This window comes from Cnephaeus nilssonii (assembly GCF_951640355.1).
Source record: "Cnephaeus nilssonii genome assembly, chromosome: 5".
In the NCBI taxonomy this organism is placed as follows: Eukaryota; Metazoa; Chordata; class Mammalia; order Chiroptera; family Vespertilionidae; genus Cnephaeus; species Cnephaeus nilssonii.
Genome location: NC_137076.1, coordinates 6,547,906 through 6,566,060, shown reverse-complemented (window position 1 = coordinate 6,566,060; position 18,155 = coordinate 6,547,906). Strand labels below are relative to the sequence as shown.

Here is an 18,155-nt window from a genome sequence, read left to right as displayed (position 1 = left end):
AATTCTTCCTTTATAGACACAGCGGGTCCTCACAGCCAATTGGCCTGGAGGTCAATTCCTCCCAGTGACACCAACAACAATCAAAACTTAACTACAACAAGGCTGTACACACAGTCTAAAAAGGGGTGCACCAAGAGCGTCCACCTCAGGTAACTGGGAGGCTGACCCGTTGAACTAATAGGACACAAAGCTACCCTACCAACTCAGGGAAGCAGCAAAAATGAAAATGAGGAGGCAAGGAAACAGATCACAAACAAAAGAAATGGAGGAGAACAAACGACTGGACATAGAGTTCAAAACCACGGTTATAAGGTTTTTCAAGAATTTCATGGAAAAAGCCGATAAATTTAATGAGACCCTTGAGGATATGAAAAAGGTCCAACTAGAAATGAAACATACACTGACTGAAATAAAAAATATTATACAAAGACCCAGCAGCAGAATAGAAGAACGCAAGAATCAAGTCAAAGATTTGGAATACAAAGAGGCAAAGGACACGCCTCCAGAAAAGCAAGAAGAGAAGAGAATTCAGAAAGTAGAAGATAGTGTAAGAAGCCTCTAGGACAACTTCAAGCGTACCAGCATCCGAATTTTTGGGGTGCCAGAAGAAGAGAGAGAGCGAGACGCTGAAAACCTATTTGAAGAAATAACGACTGAAAACTTCTCCCACCTGGTGAAAGAAATAGACTTACAAGTCCAGGAAGCACACAGAACCCCAAACAAAAGGAATCCAAAGAGGACCACACCAAGACACATCATAATTAAAATGCCAAGGGCAAAAGACAAAGAGAGAATCTTACAAGCAGCAAGAGAAAAACAGTTAGTTACTTACAAGGGAACACCCATACGATTATCAGCTGATTTCTCAACAGAAACTATGCAGGCCAGACGGGAATGGCAAGAAATATTCAAAGTGATGAATAACAAGAACCTACAACCAAGACTACTCTACCCAGCAAAGCTATCATTCAGAATTGAAGGTCAGATAAAGAGCTTCACAGATAAGAAAAAGCTAAAGGAATTCATCACCACCAAACCAGTATTACATGAAATGCTGAAAGGTATTCTTTAAAAGGAGGAAAAAGAAGAAAAAAGTAAAGATAAAAATTATGAACAACAAATACATACCTATCAACAAGTGAATCTAAAAGTCAAGTGAATTAAAAATCTGAAGAACAGAATAGACTGATGAACATAATAGAATCAGGGGCATAGAATGGAAGTGGATTGATAATTCTCAGGGGAAGGGGGTGTCTGTGTGTTGGATACGGGAAGAGACTGGACAATATCATACACCTATGGATAAGGATAGCGAGGGTGAGGTAAGGGCAGAGAGAAGGGTGGGAACTGGGAGGAGGGGAGATATGGGGGGAGGAGGAGAAACAATTGTAATAATCTGAACAATAAAGATTTATTAAAAAGAAAAAAAAGAAAAAATGATGGGGGCATGTCATAAGACAAGAGCCAGCTTGAATACCCAATTCAGGGCAATTAAGTACAATAGTGAATTATAAGCCGTTAATTTATTAAGTGATCATCCCAAAAAATCTCATACCCATCTGACACCATAGTTATTAGAATATTACTGACTATATTCTCCTTGCTGCACATTACCCACCCATAAGTATACTATAACTACCAATTTCTACTTCTAAATCCCCTCACCTTTTTCACCCATTCTCCCAACCCCCCTCCCATCTGGCAACTGTCAAAATGTTCTCTGTATCTTTGAGTCTGTTTCTGTCCTGCTTGTTCATTTATTTTTATTTTGGATTCAACTGTTGATATAAATTTATTGCCATTTTATTGTCCATATTTTTCATCGCTTTTCTTCTGCTGCTTAAAGAAGACCCTTTAACATTTCATGTAATACTGGTTTGGTGGTGGTGAATTCCTTTAGCTTTTTCTTATCTGGGAAAGTCTTTATTTGATCTTCAACTCTAAATGATAGCTTTGCTGGGTAATCTTGGTTGTAGGTCTTTGCTTTTTATCACTTTGAATATTTATTGCCATTCTCTTCTAGCTCGCAATGTTGAGAAATCGGTTGACAGTATTATGGGCATTCCCTTGTAGGTAACTTACTGCTTTTCTCCTGCTGCTTTTAAGATTCTTTGCCTTTAACTTTTGGCATTTTAATTATGATGTGTCTTGGTGTGGGCCTCTTTGGATTCCTCTTGTTTTGAACTCTCTGTGCTTCCTAGACTTGTGTATCTGTTTCTTTCACCAGTAAGGGAAGTTTAGTCATTATTTTTTCAAATAAGTTTTCTATATCTTGCTCCCTTTTCTTCTGACATATCCATGATGCAAATGTTGGTACACTTGAAGTTGTCCCAGAGGTTCCTTACACTATTTTCATAACTTCGCTCTTTTTTCTTTTTGCTCTTCTCATTTGGGTCTTTTTTGTTTCTTCATATTCCAAATTGCTTATTTGATTCTCACCATCCTCTACTCTACAATTGATTCCCTGTAAATTATTCTTCTGTCTGCAGGCCAACACTATCCACTGAGTCAAACTGGCTAGAGCTCCTGTAAATAATGCATTTCAGTTAGTGTGTCCTTCATTTCTGACTGGTCCTTTTTTATATTGTTGATGATCTAAGTTCCTTGAGCATCCTTTTAATCATTGAACTCTGTATCTGGTAGTTTGCTTCCTTTCATTTCATTTAGTTCTTTTTCTGGAGATTTCTCCTGTTCTTTCATTTGTGACATGTTTGTCTCTACATTTTGACTGCTTCCCTTTGCTTGTTTCTATGTATTAGGTAGAGCTGCTATGTCTTTCAGACTTGGTAGAGTGGCCTTGTATAGCAGGTGTCCTATAGGGCCCAGTGGCTCAGCCTCCCGTTACTTGAGCTGGGCACTCCAGGTGCACCCGTGAGGGTTCTGTACACTGTCCTGTTGTAGTTGAATCTTGACTGTTGTTGGCATCACTGGGAGGAATTGACCTTTAGGCCAATCAGCTGTGAGGAGCAGCTGCAACCACAGCAGAAACACTGTTGTGCAGAAGCCAACCCTATGAAGCAGGACTTGTTGCAGTAGAATTTTGGTGCTGAGTCCACCCCTTGCATGTGTCACTCATGGAGGTAGTAGAGTTGTAATCTGGTGTGGTCTGAAGCTGGCCACCATGTGCACTGGCTCTGGGGCCTACCAGGTGGTACAAAGTCAGCTACTACCTGTGCCCTGCCTGGGATCTTCCAGCACGAACTACAGAGGGATCTGTAAATGATGCTACTTGTGTTGGGCTTAGAGGTGCCCGTGAGGCCAAGCTGTGAACCAAGGCAGGCTGCCACTAGTGCCAGGCCTGGGGCCACTTATCAAGAGGTACTGGGGCATGCTGAGGCCAGCTGCTGCTTGTTTGAGAGATTTTAGGAAAGTCTGAAGCATGAACCAAGGCACGTCATTCCTATGGAAAAGCCACTGGAAACAGCTTGGGTGGGCTTTCCAATTAGGTGGGGTGGGGTCTCAGGGAATCACTAGGGCAGGGTGTACAGTGTGAGCCAGATGGATGGAGACTCAGATATGGTGTCTGCCTGTTAACTTTGTCAGCAAAGGAACAATGGCCTCTCCCAGTACTTTTGTCTGGGAGAAAGATGCCCCCCAGCTCTTGCCCTGATGCCAGACAATTTAGTTCCTCCCTATGTCCCCGGTTCCTTTCAAGTTGCTGTCCCAATGCTGGAGCTCAGAGGGAATGAATCCCAGTAAGTCTGTGCATAGGTCCTTTAAGAGGATTGCCTGGGAGTCCAGCAGCCTCTGTCTTTCGCAGCCATAATCCCTGTTGGTTTTTACAGCCTGAAGATATAGGCACTTCTCTTTGTGGCAATGAAATTCTGGGCTGAAGGGTCTGGTATGGAGCTGGAAACCCTCACTCCTCATGGGTGACCTCTACAGCCAAGATAGCCCTCTTGATTAAAATCTGCCACAAATTGGTGTGGGACCAGCCTGGTCCATGCCTTGGCCCCTCCTACCGGGTTCAATGTGGCTTCTTTAATTCCATAGTTGTAGGACTTTCATTCAGTCAGATGTCAGGTGGTTCTGAATGATGGCTGTTCCGTAGTTGTAATTTTGATATGATGTGGGGGGGAGGCGAGTACTGTGTTTACCTATGCCGCCATCTTAACTAGTCAGAAACCTCTTCACTATTCTTATTCTTGAAACTTTTCTGTATATTTGAAAGAATTTCCAAATAAGAATTTAATAAAAATGTAAAATGTAAATTTAAAATTCCCTCAATTCTCTTTCCCTCCAGGTACTGCTCTCACTATCTGCCTCCTATTCATTTACCCAACATCGTTCACCCAATCCTCTTAATGACTGAAATCAAAACACATCAATATAAAAGTACATCTTCACTGGAAAGAGATGGTTTGCAATGAGATTCATATTTATCAATACTGAGACTAAGAAAAGCACCAAGACATATATAACTAGCACTAAAGTAAATGCTGACACTATGGCTTGAATTTCTGTGCCTCCCCACCACCACCAATTCCTATGTTAAAACCCTAATCCCCAAAGATGAAGGCATTAAGAAGGAACCCTGTGGGAGATATTAGGACATGAGGATGGAGCCCTCATAAATGGGATTAGTGCTCTTATAAAAGAGACCCTACAGAGATCCCTTGGTGCCTTGATCTTGGGCTTCCCAACCTCCAGAACTGTGAGAAATGAATTTGTTGTTTATAAGACACTAAATCCACAATATTTTTTAAAATATATTTTTATTGATTTCAGAGAGGAAAGGAGAGGGAGAGATAGAAACATCAGTGATGAGAATCATTGATTGGCTGCCTCCTACATGCCCCCTGTTCGGGATTGAGCCTGCAACCTGGGCCTGTGCCCTTGACTGGAATCAAACCTGGGACCCTTCAGTCAGCAGGCCAACACTCTATCCACTGAGCCAAACTTGCTAGGGCAAATACATGGTATTTTATTACAGCTAAGGACTAAGCTGCTAAAATGAAAAGGCAATGAAGAGAATTTAATAATTATTCTTGTACACAATGCTGAAGATGTAATCTAATATGTTATCTCAGAGACTGAGTGTTGCCCAAGGAACTTAGATTATGACCTATAGCCTGCTTTTCCCTAGGCACTGGGCTAGTCCTGTGGACTCAAAGATGGATACGACAAGGAAGGCCCTGTCATCAAGGAGCTTGCAGACTAGGTGAGTTTAGCAGAAAAATAACTAACACATGATAAAAATGGAAGAGGCATACACAGAGCAGATGAGGGAGGAAGCAGAAGGGATGGAATTGCTTAAAGGACTAGGAAGAGCTTCAGGAAAAGACTAGTTCCAGCAGAGGGAAAAGCTAGAATAAAGGGAGTGGTGTTTACCATCCTCAGGCATCTGGAACAGAGGGCACAGGCACAAACAGGTAGGTGGGCAAAAACAAGGGCTGCACCATGGTCTGCCCATCATACTAAGGAGTCCAGATTCAATCCTGAGGAGTTTAAGGCAAAGAAGTAGCAAACTCATATATGCATGTTGGACAATCACTTACTCCATTAAATCAGGAGTTGGTAAACTTTTCCATAAAGGACCAGATAGAAAATATTGCAGATTTTGTGGGCCACATTTGATTCTGTCTTGTATTTATTTATTTATTTATTTATTCATTCATTCATTCATTCATTCATTTAATCCTCACATCTGAGGGTATTTTTTCCATTGCTTTTCAGAGAGAGGGAGGGAGGGAGGGAGGGAGGGAGGGAGAAACATGGGTGAGATAAGATACATCAATTGGTTGCCTCCTGCTTGCACCTCGACTGCAGCTGGGGACGAACCTGCAACCCAGGTACATGCCCTTGACCAGGAATCTAACCCATGACACTTTGGTGTGTGGGCCAACTTTCTAATAACTGAGCCACAATGGAAAGAGCTGTCCTTTTTGTTTTGTTTGCTTCTTAATATCCCTTTAAAAATATATATATATATATATATTTATATATATATATATATATTATTTTTAATTATATATATATATATATATATATATATATATATATATATATTATTTTTATTGATTTTAGAGAGGAAGGGAGAGATAGAAACATCAATGAGAATCATTGATAGGCTGCCTCCTGCACACTCCCTACTGGGGATCAAGCCCGGGCATGTGCCCTTGACCAGAAACGAACCAGCCACTCTTCAGTCTGCAGGCCGATGCTCTATCCACTGAACCAAACCAGCTAGTGCTTAATATCCCTTTAAAAATGTAAAAATCATCCTTAGCTTGCAGGCCATATAAAAACAGACCACAGGCACAGCAGTTTGACAACCTGTAAGAAATCAGAGTTAATTTAAGATGGTATGATAATGGCATTTTGGTTGTTAAAAATATCTCTTTTTGTAGATTGAAGCATGCTAGGGTAAAATGGTATTATGTCTATAAATTCCTTTAAAGTATTTCAATAAATCAAAAATAAAAAAAGACGAAACAAATGTAGCAGAATCCTGACAACTGTTGCATCTGAGCTATGGGTATATAAAGCTCATTGTACCATTCTACCATCCTGCATGTTTAAATTTTTTCATAATAAAAAAATTAAGAGATCACTCATACTAGGTGCAGTGGGAGGATGGAGTGAGGGGACAGAGAACTGAGTTCTAGTGTCTGAGAGATTATAATCCAATCAAGATAACTGATGTTTTCTCACCATCCCAGAACTGCTAAAACCCACTAACTGAAAACTTTTAGACAGTGGTTTAGAAGAGTCATAATTACATATCAATCATGTCAGATTTGCCCCACACATTTATAGTAAAAAGTATATGATATATTATTTAAGAAACTAAACCAGCAAAACTTAACTTTATATTTAAATGGAAAAACTTTAGAGATATTCATGAATATATTTCTCATTTAAATTTTAACTGCTACTAAAACTGTTATTCCATAAAAATTTTTTGAGCAAGGTACCATGAAGCATGAAAAGCTTTTTCAAATAAGAACTCCAAGTTCAAGGTACAATGAAATAAAGATGTACTACATCTTCACAAGACGACTTATTTATGTGTGTACATGCAAGTATTTGGGTATTTATTTTTATTCATGCCTTACCTTGTTAAAAAAATAAAATTAAGGAAGCTTACCAAAATAAATATAACAACATAAAGTGTGTGTGTGTGGGGGGGGAGACAACTGATGTGGTTGCTGAGTCATGTGACCCCCATGACACAAAAAAAGAATCATTCCAAAAGCACAAGTCTTGCATATGAAGAGCCAGAAAAGTTTTAATTTCTTGAAGAAGTTCTAAAGACTGGATTGGAAATTCCTCTCTAACCAGTTCTCAACAGGAAGCATGGCCCAACAGCCTGATGACGTAAGTCAAAAGTCCAGCCAAAACCGGTTTGGCTCAGTGGATAGAGCATTGGCCTGCGGACTCAAGGGTCCTGGGTTCAATTCCGGTCAAGGGCATGTACCTTAGTTGTGGGCACATCCCCAGTAGGGGGTGTGCAGGAGGCAGCTGATCGATGTTTCTCTGTCATCGATGTTTCTAACTCTCTATCCCTCTCCCTTCCTCTCTGTAAAAAATCAATAAAATATATTAAAAAAAAAAAAGTTCACAGAAAGCGAACTACTCCTTCCAAATGACACATGCCCCATGACCTCTGGGCACCTCTGTACTTGTTCATTCATTTCTACCACCAATGCCTAGAGGAGCTCGTGCAGATAGTATGAACTTGCCCTATTCTTGCCATTCCTGCCCCAAACAGTCAGGAGCCACTTCTCAAAGAGCCTAGACAACTCACCAGAAAGCAACTATGGCTACCTCTGGTGTAAACTGCTGCCTATTAACCACTTCCGGCAGCAAGCTACAGCTGCAACGTGCCAGCAGCTAATCTGATTCCCAGAGTACCAACCACATTTCCCAGGTCAATCTACCATCAAGTGTCACATTTGGATTCTGTATCTTAGGTAGTGTATTTTGACTTGGAGATGACCAAGCCCGCTAGCTCTTCTTTCTTCAGAGAGAAAAGAGAAAACCAGAGGGAATGTGTACAAAATGTTTACCCAGAAGAGAATACTTAGGAAGTGGGAGCATTGGATAAATAAAACCTGGGACTAAGGAGTGAGTGAGAAGTAATATGCATAGGGTAAGAGAAAAATATAGTTTGTGCTTAAGTTATTACTGCATTTATAGTTTATGAATATCAGAACAGTAAATGGTTAACATGAGTTGGTTCTATTACTTAAAAGTGGACATAAGGATTCAAGATAATTTTTCCTCAAAGTAAAACATGAAATAGAACATTCTCATAATGGTAGTGGAGAAGAAATCTAGTCATTCTTGGGAATAAGTTAAGCAAAGGAGGTTCTGAAAGAGAGGCTGAGAGATTTTATGAAGCTAAAAGAGTCAAGATTTGACTTGAAGAGAGTCGTTTACAGAATTAGTTTATGAGGCTACTGTCAGACTAAATATCATAAACACAAGTCTCAGGAGGGAAAAACTGCTTGGTTGTTTTTTAAACACTACATGTGCTATAATAATTTGGTATATTTAACAATCTACCAATAACTGGCTTAACTGACGTAAAAAATTATTTTATGATTGCTTAATTACTTCTTTAAAAACCCTTGATCAGATATGCCATAGTATGTCACTGAATGGGCCATTATGGGGCAATAAAAATTGAGGGGGGGGGGGGGGGAACAATGTCCCTAACTAGATCTAAAAAATTATAGAACATCCAAAGGATGGCTAATCCAGTATCGCAGCATTACAGCACTGTAAAAAAGAAAAAAGCTCTTTGTGTTGTGATGATCTCAAAGATAGATTAAGTGAAAGAAGCAAGGGGCAGAACTTTTAAGAGCGACCTACCACCTGTGTGGAAAGAAATGGGAACTAACTACATTCACATTTGCAGGTATTTGCATAAAGAAATCCTAGAAGGATACATTCAAATAAATTAAATGTGATTATTTAATAAGGTTGGGCCTAGGAAAATGGCTGCACGGGGGGAAACCTTTTCGCTAATAACTTTTTATATTTAAAATATGTGAACCATATGGATATATTACATATTTAAACATTAAAAAAAACACCACAAACCCTTGTGCTTTCAAAAAGAAAACACGCCCACTGGCCAGCTAGTCCAAACATCTTAGAGCAGCACACCCAGGCCTGGCACCCCACTCGTCTTCACACCTCACCGCGGGCTCCCCTGGCCCTGCTCCCCAGCCAACTCCCAGCTGGCGGAGCGCGCGCGACTGGCCGCGCCTCTGGGCACACCCCGGTCTGTGCAGGTGGAGCTTCCCCAGGAAAAGGGGACGGAGCTCCTCCCCCAGGCCCGACCTGCACTGAACCCGGAGTCTCAACATCATCCCTCCTTCCAAGAAAAAGATGGGGGAGGGGAGGGAGGGGCCCCTCTAAGGCTCGCATTCACTCTCAAGTCCCACGGCCAGACTTAACTGCAAGGGGACACGACAAGCGGGGGTGGGGGGGTGGGGGGAGAGGCTAATTTTCACGATTCCCCTCCCGCCCGGGACAGCAGGGAAGAGGTGAGAAACGTGAGAGCGGGGCGTTTCTCTGGACGCGGGGCAGCCCCTGGCCCTGGCCGGCCTAACAGCCGGAGCTGGCGTCCTCGGGGAGTCCAGCGAGTTCCAGGGGCGCGCCCCACGCGCCTCGCCGCCCGCGGTCTTCCCTCCCCTCCACGCCCGCTGGCGCGCCTCCTGAGCAGGGGGACAGGGCACGCTTCCGCCCAGACCCCGCCCGCGCCTCGAGGGACGGCCAGGACCGCCCCGGCAGCGAAGAGCGGGATCGGCGAGGGCCGGGCGGAAGCGGGGCGGCCGCGTACTCACGTACAGGCTGAGGCCGCGCCGCGGGAGTCCACCGCCAGCGGGACAAAAGCGCAGACCGCCCGGCCGGAAGCACCCGTGCGGCTCCGGGGCACTTCCGAGTCCTCTCTGGGAGGCTGGAGGACTGACTCGATGGTACCCCCCCCCCCCCCCCCCCCCCCCCCCCCGACCTCCACCTCCCGTTTGGCCCGCCGGCGGCGGTGCGCTGGGCGGCGGGTTGTTTATTCAGTGCTGGCCAGGTGGCGTGCGCTGAGGGGCGGCGGAGGAACTACAGGCGAAGCTTCCCTTTTTCGTGGACGTTACATTCCGCGGTGGGGCAGACAATAAAGCAAATAAGTGGCCATTTAGAATAAACACCTAACGACCTCTGTACCTAAACAGAGAGCTCGTTACAAAGTGAGGCCGCTGGGCGCCACTCTTTCCCCTGGTAGGGAGGGCAGGAGGCGGAGCAGAGCGCGGCCTCCGACAGCGCCTGGCGGGCGGGGTGGGGGGGAGGAGGCAGCCGCCAGGGACAAGACCCTGCCAAATATCACTGGCATAAAATGACTGAAACGCTATTCTTTCTTTTGTAGTTCTTATATGTTTTTTGTCATCTATCCTATATAATAAAAGGCTAATAAGCAAATCAACCAAACGGCTGAACGACCAGTTGCTATGACGCACACTGACCACCAGGGGGCAGACACTTAAAGCAGGAGCTGCCCCCTGGTGGTCAGTGCACTCCCCTGGGGAGCAGGCCTAATCCATCAGTTGGACATCCCCCAAGGGCTCCCAGACTGTGAGAGGGTGCAGGCCAGGCTGAGGGCCGCCCCCCCCAGTGCATGAATTTTGTGCACTAGGCCTCTAGTATAGGTATATTAAAGGCTAAGTGACCGACCATCCGACCAACCAACCAACTGGTACATACTACACACACTGGCAATTTAAAAATAAACATTGACTCGTGCATGTTGCAGTAGTACTAATCTTTCTTCTAATCAATTTCCTTTCAATGTGCATGAATCCGTGCACTGGGCTACTAGTACTATTAATATTGACATTTAACAAAACGGGCTATCATTCTCCCAAGTGCATCTAATGGAATCTAAATCCACAGTGGTTTGACCATGATCTACTTTTAAAAGGTCAGATATAATTGGCATAACATTATGTTAGTTTCAGATATAAAACATGGTTCAATATTTGTTTATTTTGTGAAATAGTCACAGTAAGTCTAGTTAACAATTATCATCACACACACACTTTTTTCTTGTAAAGAGAACGTTTAGCCGAAACCAGTTTGGCTCAGTGGATAGAGCATCGGCCTGCAGACTGAAAGGTCCCAGGTTCGATTCCGGTCTAGGGCATGTACCTTGGTTTCGGGCACATCCCCAGTAGGGGGTGTGCAAGAGGCAGCTGATCGATGTTTCTCTCTCATCGATGTTTCTAACTCTCTATCCCTCTCTCTTCCTCTCTGTAAAAAATCAATAAAATATATATTTAAAAAAAAAGAAGAGAACGTTTAAGATTTATTCTCTTAGCAACTTTCAAATATACAATACAGTATTATTAACTATAGTTGGCATGCTGTACATTCCATCCCCATGACTCCTGGCAACCACCAACCACCAGTCTGTTCTCTGTGTCTGAGTTTGTTTTTAAAATTCCACCTATAAATGAGATCACCGGTTATTTGTCATTCTCTAACTTATTTCACTTAGCATAATGTTCTCAAGGTCCATCCATGTTGTCACAAATGGAAGGATTTCCTTCTGTTATATGGCTGAGTTATAGTGCATTATATATAATTTTCTTTATCCATTCATCCATGATAAACACTTAGGTTGTTTTCATGTCTCAGCTCCCCATAAATAATGTTCACTGTCCACTTTTCACAGTCAGAAATTTTACATCTTTTCGGGATATTTTCCTTGAACCTATAGTTTCATTTTATGTCCCTCACAGGATTTTTATCCTAATCTAAAAGTTCATTCTACATGTAACACTGGGTTTCATCCTAATGTAAAATAGTTTTATGCTTTATGTTTTATTATTCACCCTAGCATACATCTCTGTAAAGAAATTACAATTTTTTCTTACACTCAGATGTTAATTATTTTCTAGATTATTAGAAAAATTATACAAACATAATTCAAAATTTTATTGTCAGTAGTTACACAAAATGTGAAATTTCTTAGAAGCATAACTTAATACAATGGATTTTTTAATAGTCAAGTTATGCAAATTACTTGGATGCATTTTACTTATCACAAGAGTGAGCCACTATTCAGCATCAACTCTATGTAGATTTTCCATTTTTTATAGATGCAGGTGCTGGGTAAATAAAGGAAATAGAAGGGGTTTCCTTGTAGCAATGCCTCCTTGACCTCACTTGACTCCATACCAGAATTCTAGGCACCTCCAAGAAAGTATTACCAGTGAGACAACAAGACCTTGGTTCTTGTCTTCTTGAAGAAAAGATTTCAACCAAGAGATAAAGTTTAATGAAGTAAGTAAGAATGTATTGGCCACAGCAAAAACATACTTAGGACAGTGAAACAAGGAAGGGCTTAGCACAGAAGAAATAACAGGAGAGCCTAGGCAGGGCTGCTTTGGTTCACTAAGAAGTCAGAGAAGCCCTAGCTCGTTTGGCTCAGTGAATAGAGCCATGGACTGAAGGGTCCCAGGTTCGATTCCAGTCAAGGGCATGTGCTTGGGTTGCAGGCTCAATCTCCAGTAGGGGGCATGCAGGAAGCAACCAATCAATGATTCTCTCTCATCATTGATGTTTCTATCTCCCTCTCCCTTCCTCTCTGAAATCAATACAAATATTTTTTAATAAGAAGTCAGAAAAAAGGGGCCTTGGAGACAGGTTCAGGGGGTTAGCCCAGAAGAGCTGCCACTGCCTGTTGCTCCCCTGGTGGCAAGTCTTGTGGAGTCCATTAGAGGGAAGAAGGGGAAAGGGAATGGCTCCTGGGGGAGCACGCACTGGTTCCTTCCTCCTGAGTGTATTTATCAGGGGAGGTTCTCAATAGAATATTCATAAGCTTTCCAGGTGTGCTCTTTTGGGGTTGTGGTCTCCCCTGATTGGTCAGAGCCAGGGCAGGGGGTCATTAGTCAATGCAGCTGGTCCTGAGGCAGCCACAGCATCACTTGTCTGGTTATGTTGCTTTTCTGGGCCTGGAGTTGAAATATAACTGAGGTCTAGATGTTATCTTCAGGAAAGAAAAGGTCGAGAGAGAGGGGGTGTCTAAACCACATAGCTATTGATATGAAAAGTCAAGAGGTCCAAACCATATGACCAGCAATATGCTAGTGGAGGAAGGTTACCCTGAGGGCAAGGTTCTTGTTTTCCCAGTTTTGCACATTGGAAGGAATACACAGCAGAGTAGGGGAAGCCGAGAATGGGATCAGTGAATTAGAAAATAGGGTAGAAAAGTCACCCAACCAGAGAACCAAAAAGAAAAATAATAATTAAAAAACAGTAGGGCCCTAGCTGGTTTGGCTCAGTGGATAGAGCATCAGCCTGCAGACTAAAGGTCCTGGGTTCAATTCTGGTCAAGGGCACATGCCCAGATTGCAGGTTCGATCCCCAGTATGGGGCATGCAGGAAGCTGACAATCAATGATTCTCTCTCATCATTGATGTTTCTATCTCTCTCTCCCTCTCTCTTCCTCTCTGAAATGAATAAAAATATATATTTTTTAAAATAGTAGGACAGCATAAGAGAGCTGTGGGACATCATGAAATGTATTTGCAATATTTGCATAATAGGTGTGCCAGAAGGGGAAGAAAGTGAGAAAGGGATAGAGAAGTTGCTTGAAGAAATAATGGCAGAAAACTTCCCTAACCTGGTGAAGGAAAAAGTCACACAAGTCTAGGAGGCACAGAGTCCCAAGCAAGAAGAACCCAAACAGGCCCACACCCAGACACATCCTAATTAAAATGCCAAAAATTAAAGACAAAGAGGGAATCTTAAAGGCAGCAAGAGAAAAGCAATTTGTTACCTACAAAGGAGCTCCCATAAGGCTATCAACTGATTTCTCATCAGAAACTCTACAGGCCAGAAGGGAATGGCATGAAGCATTCAAGGTAATGAAAAGCAAGAATCTGAAACCAAGATTATTATATCCAGCAAAGCTATCATTCAAAATAGATGGTGAAGTAAAGTGGTTCCCAAACAAACAAAAAAAAGGCTAAAGAAGCTTATCACTACCAAACCATAACTGTAAGAAATGCCAAAGGAACTACTGTAATGAGAAGGAATATATATAGAGAGAAACATGGGTGAGGGACCTCAGGCTGCGACCCCCGCCCCAGAGCCGGGCCTGGAGACCGCAGGCCGCGCCTCCCACCTGGTGGGGCTTGATGGGGGACCTCAGGCCGTGCCCCTCACACAGTGGGGCTTGATGGGGGACCTCAGGCTGTGCCCCCTGCCCTGAGGGGCTTGATGGGGGTGGGGCCAGCCGGGTCTGGGTCTCACCCAATAGGGGTGGGGCCGGCCGGTTCTGGGTCTCCTGCGTTTTCAAAGCACATGTGGGTGGTGGGCAGGGACTTGACTCTAGGTCCCGCGGTGTGCCCCAGACTCTGACAGGAGGTAGATTTTCATATACATTTTACTAATTTTCTTTCATCTCTGACACTTCTATTATAGAGAAAGGACAAATAGCAATATTAAAATATTTCCTCTAATTAATTCCCTTTTAATGTGCATGAAATTCATGCACTGGGCCACTAGTCTATATATATAAAAGGCTAATATGCTAAGTGTCCAACTGTCTGACCAATTGCTATGACACGCACTAACCACCAGGAGGCAGAGGCTCAACACAGGAGCTGCCATGACATGCACTGGCCATTTACAGAGAAATGACACCACTTTGCCTAGTGCCCACAAAGCAACACTTGGCTTCCCCCAAGTGGGACACAGGCCCCACCACCAGCCCATGACATAAAATGCGGCCCACAGCCCAGCTTAGCCCAGAAATGGTGGCTGTGGGCACTGGGTAATGACATCACATAGCAACACCCAGCTTCCTCTCCCTAGTGCCTAGCCTCCTTGGAGTTTCTTCATCCCAGAACATGACTTGCTTTATAGCCAGGTGCAAACATTTTACACTTTAACCAGATGTCTGTGTTTTCCCATGCCTCATCTCATTTGATCCTCACAGAAGTCCTGGAGTAGGTAGATAGGAGACTCGGTGGAATCCTATTTTCTTTTCATTAGCCAGAAAACAGAGATTTAGAAATCTTAGAAACTTGACCCAACTGAAAAGTAAGAAATGGTGGACCTTGAAAATGACTTCAGGTTTTCTCACTGCTCATAATATAGTCAAACACTGCTACAGTTAAATATTTTACCCATTGTTCTCCCTGAGTGATCTATAATAATAATCTGCTTCGTGTTGATATTTACTGCTGTGTTGCTGACAATTACCTGAAAGAGAAGTTGGGGTGCTACATTGGGCTGGAAAAAGTTTAGATAAATCAGAAAGCATGTCTAATTAAGCAAGTTTATTCTATATATATAAAAGGCTAAGTTGACTTGCGCATGTGCAATACATATAAAGCTCTCACTGGCGCCAATCGCACATGTGTGTTTCCACACATGTGTCATTGTCGATTGTGAATTTGGTTGACACTTCTATTATAGAGAAAGGGAAAATAGCAATATTAAAATATTTCTTCTAATTAATTTCCTTCAATGTGAACAAATTCATACACCGGGCCACTAGTCAATAATAACCTTAAATGTAAATGGATTAAATGCTCCAATCAAAAGACATAGGGCAGCTGACTGGATACAAAAACATGACCGAATTATATGCTGTCTACAAGAGACCCACCTCAGAACAAAAGACTCACACAGGATAAGAGTGAAGTGATGGAAAAAAATTTTTCATGCAAATAGAAACAAACAAAATCTAGGGTAGCAATACTCATATCTGACAAAATAGACTTCAAAATAAAGGCCATCACAAGAGATAACAAAGGTCACTACATAATACTAAAGGGATTGATCCAACAAGAGGATATAACCCTGGTAAACATATATGCACCCAATACAGGAGCACTTAAATATATATTTTTTAAAAACTTCTAGAGGACTTTAATGGAGAGATTGACAACAATAGCCATAGTAAGGGACTTTAACACTCTGATGACTTCACTGGATAGATCTTCCAGACAAAAAATTAACAAGGAAAGAGTGACCCTAAATGACACACTGGATTAGATGGATTTAATTGACATTTATAGAACATTTCACCCCAAAGCTGCAGAATATACATTCTTCTCAAGTACACATGGCTCATTCACAAAGATAGACCACATATCAGGAAACAACACAAGTCTCTACAAGTTCAAGACAATTGAAATCATATCAAGCATCTTTTCAGATCACAATGGAATGAAATTAGTAATCAACTACAGTAAAAATATCCCAAAACATTCAAACATATGGAGGCTAATAACATGTTTTTAAACAATGAATGGGTTACAAATAAGATCAAGAAAGAAATGAAAAAAGTTCCTGGAAAAATAATGAAAATGAACACACAACAACCTAACATCTATGGGACACAGAAAACACAGTACTGAGAGGGAAATTTATAGCACAACAGGCCTACCTCAAAAAAAAACAAGAAAAATTAATAATACACTATTTAACCCTTCAACTTAAAGAATTAGAAAGATAACAACAAGAAAATCCCAGAGTAAGTAGAAGGATGGAAATAATAAAGATTAGAGCAGAAATAAATGACATAGAGAGTTAAAAAAAACAAAGTCAATGAAGCCAACAGCTGGTTCTTTGAAAAGATGAACAAGATTGATGAAACTTTAACCAGACTCATCAAGAAACGGAGAAGGGGATACCAACAACAATCAAGACTTAACTACAGGAGGAACCAAGATGGCGGCAAAGTTAAACAACTAAAATGCCGCTGCGCACAACAATTTCAAAAATACAACTAAAAGACAAAGCATCTACCACCCAGAACCACGGGAAAGCTGGCTGAATAGTAGATTTACAACTAAGAAGGAAAAAGAAAGAACAAACGCGGAAGGGCTGAGGTACGGAGGCGCGAGAATCGGGCTGGTGGCGGGCGACGGGACGCGCGGCTTTTTTTCCAACCCGAAGGGAGATAAGCTCCCAATCACTCTGAAATCCAGTTTCTGGGGACGCGCAGGGGACCCAGACACCTACGGGGAGAAGCTGGACTCTCAGCCATCATGTCGGAAAGTGAGAGTGACTTTCTTGCAGAGGTGCGCCCAGCAATCAGTGTTTACTGCGCTGGAGCGTGGGATGCAGGGACTTGGAAACGTAGAAAGGCGGGGACAGCTGATGGCAGCCATTGCTGTTTGCCACGCCCTAGCCTAGTGACGCCCTGGGACCCCGCCCCACCCTGAGACCCACCTCGCACATTCTACAAACCCGCCCAGGCTCCAAACAGCAGCTTTTGCATATAAATGGCCTGCCCTGTGGCAGCTTAACCAAATAAACTGCAGCTCTAGTAAGACTGCTCCAAAACCACTCAAGCAAAGAGGAGAAAACTGCAGTTTTTGCTGTAACTCCTGCTGAGTGGCCTCAGACAGTAGCTGACCTGCACCCCATTGGAGATCCAGACACTAGTGTATCTAGTGGTCGGTGTGAGACGACACCAGATTTCAACCACTCGCATAAGGGACACATTCAAGAGGCAGACTCAGTGAGCGCCAAAGCCCTACTGCATCAAGTCCCGGCCCATAAACGTGTCTCCAGCACAGCAATTCTTCCTTTATAGACACAGCGGGTCCTCACAGCCAATTGGCCTGGAGGTCAATTCCTCCCAGTGACACCAACAACAATCAAGATTTAACTACAACAAGGCTGTACACACAGTCTAAAAAGGGGTGCACCAAGAGCGTCCACCTCAGGTAACTGGGAGGCTGACCCGTTGAACCAATAGGACACAATAGGACACAAAGCTACCCTACCAACTCAGGGAAGCAGCGAAAATGAGGAGGCAAGGAAACAGATCCCAAACAAAAGAAATGGAGGAGAACAAACGACTGGACATAGAGTTCAAAACCACGGTTATAAGGTTTTTCAAGAATTTCATGGAAAAAGCCGATAAATTTAATGAGACCCTCGAGGATATGAAAAAGGTCCAACTAGAAATGAAACATACACTGACTGAAATAAAAAATATTATACAGAGACCCAGCAGCATACTGGAGGAACGCAAGTTCCAAGTCAAAGATTTGGAATACAAAGAGGCAAAGGACGCGCCTCCAGAGAAGCAAGAAGAGAAGAGAATTCAGAGAGTAGAAGATGGTGTGAGAAGTCTCTGGGACAACTTCAAGCGTACCAGCATCCGAATTTTTGGGGTGCCAGAA

The 18,155-nt window shown here is 42.8% G+C and overlaps 1 protein-coding gene and 1 pseudogene across 2 annotated transcripts in view; one reads left to right on the top strand and one right to left on the bottom strand.

Moving 5' to 3' along the window:
• The window catches only part of ZFP62 (ZFP62 zinc finger protein), a 28,106-nt gene extending 18,224 nt beyond the window's left edge, over window positions 1-9,882 (bottom strand). Inside the window, exon 1 of the mRNA XM_079772765.1 lies at window positions 9,805-9,882. The gene's annotated coding sequence lies outside the window, so the exon portion shown is untranslated. The remainder of the gene's footprint in view (window positions 1-9,804) is intronic.
• The window catches only part of LOC307100408 (glyceraldehyde-3-phosphate dehydrogenase-like), a 1,087,365-nt pseudogene that overhangs the window by 1,036,244 nt on the left and 32,966 nt on the right, over window positions 1-18,155 (top strand). The gene's annotated exons all lie outside the window — the stretch shown is intronic.